This window comes from Narcine bancroftii, chromosome 11, assembly GCF_036971445.1.
Source record: "Narcine bancroftii isolate sNarBan1 chromosome 11, sNarBan1.hap1, whole genome shotgun sequence".
Taxonomy (NCBI): Eukaryota; Metazoa; Chordata; class Chondrichthyes; order Torpediniformes; family Narcinidae; genus Narcine; species Narcine bancroftii.
In genome coordinates this window covers 85,457,337-85,466,809 of record NC_091479.1, presented here as the reverse complement: position 1 = coordinate 85,466,809, position 9,473 = coordinate 85,457,337, and the positions used below count along the sequence as shown (strand labels likewise).

Sequence of the window (9,473 nt, the reverse complement as noted above, 5' to 3'; positions counted from 1 at the left end):
TGCACGATAACTCTGCCACGTGCGCCAACCTGTGGATCACATCCAAGACTGAGAGAGAGTTGTGCTCGTCAGTTAAAACATTTGAAGTAATATATTTAAGTTGTTTCGGATCGTCATACTCTCTCGACTCAACCAATATGACATTTCAGAACCCACTGGAATATTTAACTCCTCCAATTCTATGTTCATTCGTCAGTGCAGTGAATTACAATTCTCCCAAAAGTTCTGTTACTGCCAAGAGCTAATGGTTACTTTTTTTTTGGGGGGGGGGGAGGAAGAATAAATCCTTATTTTTGCTTCAATCCATGGAACTAAAAGTTTCAGAAGTTCTCATGGGGAGGGGGGGGAGAGGAAAAAAAAGATTTTGTTCCTCCAAAGACTAATGAGGTCAACATTCTCGTTTATAATCCCCTGCTGGGGCACGTTGTGAAAGGGGGTTGAAGAGGAGAAAACTCAGCTGCGCGACCCTCCACTCGAACCCTCATCTCCAGCGAGGTTCCCCCCCCCCCCCAAGAAATAAATCTTTACCGGGGAGGGAAAGTCGCCATACTTGACAAGAATGGCACCAACCCCATGTTGGCCCTCCAAGTGGCAGAGGAATTCGGATGGAAGGAGAGAGAGCACAGGGGGAAAGATGGGCGTCCCCTTTCCACTGCCAAGAACACACGAAATGGACCGGGCCTTTAAACACAAACTTCGCCCACATTTTAGTTTCTTTTTTTTTTAAATTGCAACAATCCACAAACCGTGCGAGGTTTTCCACAATAATTAAATCAAACTCGAGACGAACATTTTTAAAAACCTAATACCCAACCTGAGTGGGTGGGTGGGTGGAGGGAGAGGGGGGTCCCGGTACAGAACTTCCCCCCCCCCCCCTCTCTCTCGAGTTGTAACAAGAGAAAAAACAAACTTTTAAGACCAAACTTACCACAAGTGAAGGAGGCAGCGGGCGACGCGTTACCAGGTGGAAATGTTTCTTCCCTCCGCTTCCAATTTAATGTTTGCAAGTGCACATTTGAGGATTTGTCAATAAAACCCCCCTCCCCAATTGATTGCGTCCAGTGGGGAGGGGAAGAACCCACCAGACGTGTCTCGATAAGCAACGAGCGCTGGGGATGTGCAAGCGGACGGGGAGATCCCTCCTCTCGCTCGCTCCGGCCGGGCTCCGGCTGCACGCGTGCGCTCGCTTGCTCTCTCTCGCCGCGCTTCCACTTTGGCTCCAGTGTTGCCGCTTCCCCTCCCAACAAAACCCTCAATGCACAGCAACAAGCACCACCGCCACCTCAAAGAATCGCTGTACCATACGCAGTTCCGCGCAGGGTGAAGCGTGCATGTTACAATTGAATAGAGGAGGGCTGGGGCTGGGGCTAGGGGGGGGCTGGGGCTGGGGCTGGGGCTAGGGGGGGGCTGGGGCTGGGGCTAGGGGGGGGCTGGGGCTGGGGCTAGGGGGGGGCTGGGGCTGGGGCTAGGGGGGGGCTGGGGCTAGGGGGGGCTAGGGGGGGGCTGGGGCTAGGGGGGGCCAGGGGGGGGCTGGGGCTAGGGGGGGCCGGGGCTGGACTGGGGCTAGGGGGGGGCTGGGGCTAGGGGGGGGCTGGGGCTAGGGGGGGGCTGGGGCTAGGGGGGGCCAGGGGGGGGCTGGGGCTAGGGGGGGCCGGGGCTGGACTGGGGCTAGGGGGGGGCTGGGGCTAGGGGGGGGCTGGGGCTAGGGGGGGGCTGGGGCTAGGGGGGGCCGGGGCTGGGGGGGGCTGGGGCTGGGGGGGGGCTGGACTGGGGCTGGGGCTGGGTGGGGGGAGATAGCAGTCCCGGGCCGCTGGGCTTTTTTGGGTTATTTATCAATCAGGGCGGAGAGTGGTCGGACGATTGTTGTCGCCTTGTTTTTAATTCTTTCTGCGCTGTGCACCATCCAGGTGACGTCACATCCACCTGCTATGTCAACAATGGAGTTGGGGGTCTTCGTGGTGTGGCCCCCCCCCCCCCTCTCCTCTCCTCTCCTCTCCGAGTGCAGTGGCCAGGCTTCCGACGACCGCTGCAGCCACCCATCCCGGCCGGGACGCTGGCCCTTTTATTTGCGCGTGTGTCCTCACTGCGTGAGGAAGCCAACGTGTTCAGGGGCCCTCTCTTCGTGGGCTTGAAAATGACGAGGCTGGAAAAACTCTTGTCAGAATGTCGAAGCAAGGGTTGAGTTGGCCAATTACACCCTCCATGTCCTGTCCCGTGGGCTGTTATTTGTCTGCGCCTTCCCCTCCATTCTGTGTCGGTTTCCAGAACGCAGGAGGGGTGAAATGAGTAGGGGGTGGTAGAGAGAGAGTATGAGCAGGGGGTGGTGGAGAGAGAGAGAGTATGAGTAGGGAGTGGTGGAGAGAGAGTGTGAGCAGGGGATGGGGAGTGAGAGTGTGAGCAGGGGATGGGGGAGAGAGAGTGTGAGCAGGGGATGGGGAGAGAGAGTGTGAGCAGGGGATGGGGGAGAGAGAGTGTGAGCAGGGGATGGGGAGAGAGAGTGTGAGCAGGGGATGGGGAGAGAGAGTGTGAGCAGGGGATGGTGGAGAGAGAGTGTGAGCAGGGGATGGGGAGAGAGAGTGTGAGCAGGGGATGGTGGAGAGAGAGTGTGAGCAGGGGATGGGGAGAGAGAAAGTGAGCAGGGGATGGTGGAGAGATAGTGTGAGCAGGGGATGGGGTGAGAGAGTGTGAGCAGGGGATGGTGGAGAGAGTGAGAGCAGGGGATGGGGAGAGAGAGTGTGAGCAGGGGATGGTGGAGAGAGAGTGAGAGCAGGGGATGGGGAGAGAGAGTGTGAGCAGGGGATGGTGGAGAGAGAGTGTGAGCAGGGGATGGGGAGAGAGAGTGTGAGCAGGGGATGGGGAGAGAGAGTGTGAGCAGGGGATGGTGGAGAGTGTGAGCAGGGGATGGTGGAGAGAGAGTGAGAGCAGGGGATGGGGAGAGAGAGTGTGAGCAGGGGATGGGGAGAGAGAGTGTGAGCAGGGGATGGTGGAGAGAGAGTGTGAGCAGGGGGTGGTGGAGCGAGAGAGTGAGTGTGTGTTTGTAAGTTAGCCAGTGAAGTCTGGACGGGTTCGCAAGGTGAAAGTTCAATGTAAGGGCACAGTTTGTACTGGTGCACATTAATGAGGGCTCTCCGCTGAAGAATTTCCCTCGGCATAATATACAACCAGAATTATTGTAAACTCCAGCTCTTGCCCCTGACTACAAGGAGATGTTGGGCTTGGCAACCGGTTAACTCCAGGTTGAACTCCTCCTCCAGTGACGCGTGACTGCCCTGTTTTTTTTTTAAAAAATCACTTCGCTGAACTTCATTTTCTCTATTCCATTGTGCATTGATTTATTCGGAAATATATCAGATCGCGTGTCGTTCAGTCGAAACGCCTTTTAAGATCAACTATGTTGGCTGTCCTGGTTCTTTGTGTAGTCATTTCAGCGTGTGGATGACACTGTTCGTTTCCAAAAGGAATAATTGCGCTAAGTCGTTCTCGTTCGCCGAATACTTCAGCGACTCATGCCACGGGTACAAAAAAAAGGGGGCTTAAACATTATTTTAAATTCATTCAAAAAGCATTCTCTCCCATCGAAACGAGTTGCTTTTTGATCAGCCCTGACACATTAAGTATTCTATTCTTCCATGTATGCAGCTTACCGACGGTGTATCTCTGCAATGTTGAGTGGGTACCAGTTACACCTTCACTCCGCCGTGGTATTTAGACTATTTTAGTCTCGCTGTCTGATCCATGCCCATATGAAATTCGACCCATTCAACTAAAATTAAAGTCAAAATTGACTGCAAATGGCAAACTCCCAGCTCCACGTAAAACCATAACACGAATGCGGAAGCATTTTCATTCTGTGGACGCTCATTAAAACCTGCAATTCGACTGGGGGGTGGAGGGGGTGCATGGAATTTTTTAAACAAAGTTTACTGCCGGTCTGTCGCGTCGAACATTGAGGTTTGCAACCGGGGGAAGAGGGCGAGCGTCTTTAAGATTTCCTTGTCCATCATTTAAACGGAGTCTCAAACTGCGCCTTTCGCCTCCTGCCCGTTTTCAGTGCAAAGAGGCAAATCCAAATTCCCTTCAAATTTCTTCATTCCTTTTGGAGACATTTCCCCCAAAATGTTACCCACGACCAGGCCGATTTCGATCAGCTCCCTGGTATTTTCATTGAAGAGTAACATTGCCCGAATCCACTGACCACCTTCAAACGATCGGCAGACGTTCTCCAATTTGTTTATATATATGTAATGCAAGTTAGTAACACTTGGCAAAGATGGTGATCATTGTGTTCAATTGTTTGTTTTACAGACTTGCATATCATGAAATTGGGTATTTAAATAAAAGATCCAGTCGTGTGAATAAAGTTGCGCTTTAGAACGCGTTACCTAGATCAGGCGACAGTGGAAGGGCGGTCATGCCATCTGAAGTTTGCGCTACAAGTCGGTAACAGATTAAACTCGGCGGGTTTGCGACTCCATCTAACGACACAACTTCAGAAAACCCGCCGAATACCGCAATTAGGAGAAAAGTTCTGACAAACTGTTGTGCCAGCGACATTCCGCATAGGTGAGCTTTCCATTACAGTTTGATTTTTTTTTGCTCGAAAATCGTTTCGTCTTTTTTTTTAAATCTGTGTGGTTTCTATATACATACCGCTGTCCATCAGAGCATCTTTGCAAAATTAATATAGATCCAAAACCCCCGAGTAAAAACTTGTATTGAACAAGCGAAAGAACTGCAAACATGAAAGCCGAGACCTGGCATCTGTACATTGTAAAACTCATTCAAGTAGAAGCGTTAAAAACTGGAAACATTCTTACGGTATTTCTTAGGAATTTGCACGCTAGAGATGATACAAACCTCTTTTTTTTTCATTCGAACGCTTCATTTAATTGAATGCACTTTAACAAATGTTGGTGGGGTTGTCTCGGGGCAAGAAAATGGTGTTTCAGAATTACAATGCGTTAAAATCGTTCAATAAATTCGAAGTTGTCGGGACACCTCAAAGCATTGCAGCCACCTACTCAAAAGCGTCCAGATTAGAGCGATTTGCTGTTTGAGGAAGGATAAATAGCGCAGAACTAACCTTTATAAATATACGTTATGATTACAGCTACACATCGACGGTGCATTCTTTCAATGGCAGCGTGAACTCAAATCTAAGTCGACATATATGTATCCTTGTTGTAAATTACCACTATTGCAAAACGAATATAACAAATACCCTAAGATCTCTAATATGTTTTTTTAAGCCTTGTTGGCGTCAGTGAGAGGGGGAAAAAAGGTTGCTTTTTTTTCCCTGATTTACATCAAATTAGAACCCTCACAGTGAATAGGAGAAAGAAATGACATTGAATTGTGGAATTCTGGTGCCATCTACTGGGTAAACATTAAAAAAGGATCGATTCAGAGAGTCCAAGTTCAAGAACACCTGATAAATAGACAAGAAACATTGTGACTATTATAATCTTGTCTCCTTTTCTCAACATGAGAATATGCGGACGAAAATCAGCTGCTTTCCTCCACACATTTAGTGCAGTCTTTACATAATGGTTACTATATTCATGAAGGCTTACAATAAGCACCGGTTGTTTATCATCGAGAGATCTTTCAGCGTTATCTTTCAATTACACTAATAAAATATTTTTTTTTTTAAATATCGTTTTCTTTATTTTAAATCTCTGGATATCAGGCAATAAACCAGCTCAAGGAATGTAACACACAATCAAACAAAAACCCTGACTCCGGTAAATCGTGCATTGTCACAAACGTTAAATAAATCTCAGGGATTCTTAAAACATCGGCGAGTTGGCCGGTGGCTTTCCTATTCACGTGTGTTCGAGTCACTTTCGCCTGCTTATCCACATTTTATTCTCGTTACAGGCATGTTGGGCGTGCTCCAAAACATTGACACCACTGTGTCGCTTGAGATTTCGGAAGTGTGTTATTCGAAGTGCAGAAAAGTGTTTTGAGATTGCCCATTATGCGGAATCTGTTCTTTACGCCACAGGTAAATCGTTGTAGAAATTAAATGACCAAATAATTGTTAAGATATATTCAATAGAGGGAGGTGATCTTGTATCAAGTGAATTTATTTCCAAACCAATGTGTTCTCAAATAGTAGTTCCCTTCTTTCCGAGGGGAAAGTGCAAACATTCTCTTTGGTATTTAGAGATGTTCGAAGTTGCGAAATTCCCTCGTCGGTGCTTTTAAAAAAAATGAAATGTTAATTAGGAGACATTCTGTTGTCAAAAAAAAATCCAGCCGAAATATTTCTGGATCAATTATTTTGTCAGCTGCCGCCATGAATCGAGCCCCATGCATTCGGGCACCTGCCAGGAATTGTTATTAACTTTCTTTGAGAGGGAGAGCGACGCGGCCGACGTAGAAGGCCATGCATTCCAATAGCTCAAAGTCAAAGTGAACGTTACACTTTCAGAGTCGTGGGTCTTCAACAGCACGGGGCGGGCGTGTTTTGGTCATGAGAGGAGATCTCTGGACTCCCCGACTTCACTTCTCCGCTGGAATCGACCGATACGAGCCCTGGAACACGGCTCTCCCTTTCTCCTCATCGACTCACTCTTTCCGTCCACCACGGTTCCCCTCTGCAGTATCCGCTCTTCGCCTTAAAAAAAAGTTTCGAAGACCATAGTTTCTTGACTACATCAATGAACTGATGATACATCCACGCAATCGCTCCCTATATTATATTTAAGCAGTAACGCCACAAGTGAAACCTCCGCTTACCTAAAACTGACTGGACTAATGCAATTTCTAAATTATTGTCTATCCTTGATAGTCATTTCACTATTAAGTTGTGGCCCTTCCAGCTTGAGGACGGAAGCGGAAAAATCATGAATCATCTACGCGATGTGTTCATCTTTACCGAGCATCTATCGTGAAATGAACGAGGTGCTTTTTAAACCAAGCAAATGCACACTGGCCACCCCAATAACCGAAGGTTAAGCACAGGACAATTTTGACCAATGTTTCTCTCGTTTCCAATTAAATATATGCATGGTTTGGGGTTTTGCTCATACAAAAACTCACATGAACACTCTCCACACACACAAAATCGTTTATAATTAACAAAAATCTCTCCCCTACCAAAAGAAGTAGCGAAGACCACGGATAATTGACACAAGCTGGGTTCGCATTGTTCGGTTTGCTGAGCAGTGGGAAACACAATCTGGGAAACATTTTCCGCTTAGCTCAGGATTTTACACGGATACTGACTCAGAGTTTGGTGAAACTTTTGCAAGATTACCCACCCCCTCCCAACCTCTGACAGCTTCTCAATCATCTGATAAACTGGTGAGCTCTGCATGGACCGCTCTTGGCATCAGTATTAATGCTATCGAAAACTAATGCCAGCTTTCGCGAAAAGGCGCCTTTAATATATCAATTGGTTACTTGAATTGTAATTATACATACGGAGAGCAGTAGAAATGCGGCAAAACTTGCGGATTGTCCGATGATCGAGAGCGACTCTCACCGAGGCCCAGTAAGTTAAAAGGGAGAGGCGTCGGCCCAATTATGATCAAGTTTGCGACTTGGAAACCGCAGTGGGGTGACGGTGACTGGGAAACCAAGAAGTTATTTTAAATTAATGACAATGAGCTCAACAAGTGAACTTTCTGAATGACAGACATGGTGTCAAGGCGCGAACTTTCCACTTCACTCCAGTCTGTGTCCTGGAAGAGTTTAAAATACTCATTTAAATATAGAATAGTTTTAAACCCCGTCCTACTCCGAAGTATTATAACATGTCTTAAAGAACATGTGTCTACATTTTATTATCAAATTATTAAAACGACATTTTTTGGTGAAAAAGATGAATTCATTGTTTTGCCCCCTTCATCTAGGCAAACGCAAATGTGACTACGAAACGTGACAGTGAGTCGCCTCACTACACAATTCTCATTTCATTCGCTGCCAGATTATACGAACTTCTTTTCTACTCGCCAGCGAGAAGACAGAGAGATATGTGCGTTTGACCAAAGGGTTTGGGTATTTTGCAGTAGCGGTGTCAAATAGTTTTATGTTTTATCTAAAGTATCGTTTCTATAATTGTGGAAAGGAAAACTGTTTGTAGTCGCCATCAAAAGCGTGAATATAGTGTATTCTACTTAACTATTGTCATAGAGTCTTACAGAAAAAGGCACATTGATTCACTTTGTCCATGCTGAACAAGACCTCCACCCCTTTCATGTTCTATCTGCCCTTGTTAGGCTCATTCCCCTTCAACCCTATCCAAGTGCTTATCAAAGGAAGTACCTGCTTCTACCTGGCAGCTCACCATCCTCAGAGAACTGTCCCCTTAAGTTTCTTCTAAATCCCAACACCCTCACGTACAGTTCTGTCCTTTCATCTATTAAGAGCATTGCACCTGCACCCCAAGCTTCCTCAGCTGCTTTTAACACTTTTTAGGGCACTGCTGTTAACAGTGAATCCTGCCCTGGTTCAATTTACCCAAATGCTCCACTTTGCACTGCATCTGTCCTTCCTTCACCCACTTCCCAATCTGGTCTTTATCTCAGGAAACTTTATTCAATGTAGCATACATTTTTGTATTATTAGCAAACTTGCCCACCTTGCTACAAACATCCTTGTCCAATTATTTTAATATATACAAAATTTTCAAAAAGCAAGGGTCCTCACACTGAATCCTCCAATTTGAAAAAACTGCCTTTTACAAGCACTCCCCAACTCCTACCACTAGGTTAGTTTTATCCAGTTGGCTTGTTGCCCTCCTAACCTTCAATACCAACCTACCAAGTGACACTTTAACTCAGTATTAATAACACAACTGCCTTGCCCTCATCTACCCTCTTTCATCACCTCTTCAAAAAGTTCTGTCAAGTTCATGAGACATGATTTCCCATGCATAAATCTATGCTGGCTCTCCTTTAAATTATCCCAATCATGGTCATCCCACAGAAGTCTCCAAGTTGCAAATGTTTTCATATTAGAACCGTGCTTGGCATGAATACAGCCATTATCTACCCAATAAGAATTAATTTTACTAAGACAATCTGCTTGTGCAGAACTACACTAGAGTGATGAAGTTTCTCTTGTAATTCAAGAACAAAGTCATTGAAGCATTGAGCAGAGAGTCAAGGGCATTTCTCCACAAAAGTGGAAGTATTGTAAATCCATTTTGGGCAGGGGTGGTATTTTATAAAATCCTTTTCCACATTTTATTTACTTTACAGTCTTGTCAGAGAATGCATGTGTCTGGCATTCCAAGTATATGTACCAATTATCCAAGTAGAATATTTCAACTTCTAACTACCTTCCATTGGATCTCTGCATCTGTAAACAATTCTACTCATTTCTTCAGCAACTGAAATAGTTTTCAAAACAGAAATATTTGAAAGCGTATCCAATTATACATTCTGACAGGTAGCATTGTTCTGCAATTGACTGGTACCTGAATGTGCTGTTGCATTTGTGCCCAGATTGAGTGATTGGAT

General features: G+C 46.3%; 1 long non-coding RNA gene across 1 annotated transcript; it reads left to right on the top strand.

The window, feature by feature from the left end:
* Positions 1-1,947: 1,947 nt before the first annotated feature.
* Positions 1,948-9,085, top strand: LOC138745593 (uncharacterized). Its single transcript, XR_011346356.1, has 4 exons — positions 1,948-2,177; positions 4,306-4,563; positions 5,881-6,007; positions 7,863-9,085. It is a non-coding gene; the product is annotated as an uncharacterized lncRNA (long non-coding RNA).
* The last annotated feature ends 388 nt before the right edge of the window (positions 9,086-9,473 follow it).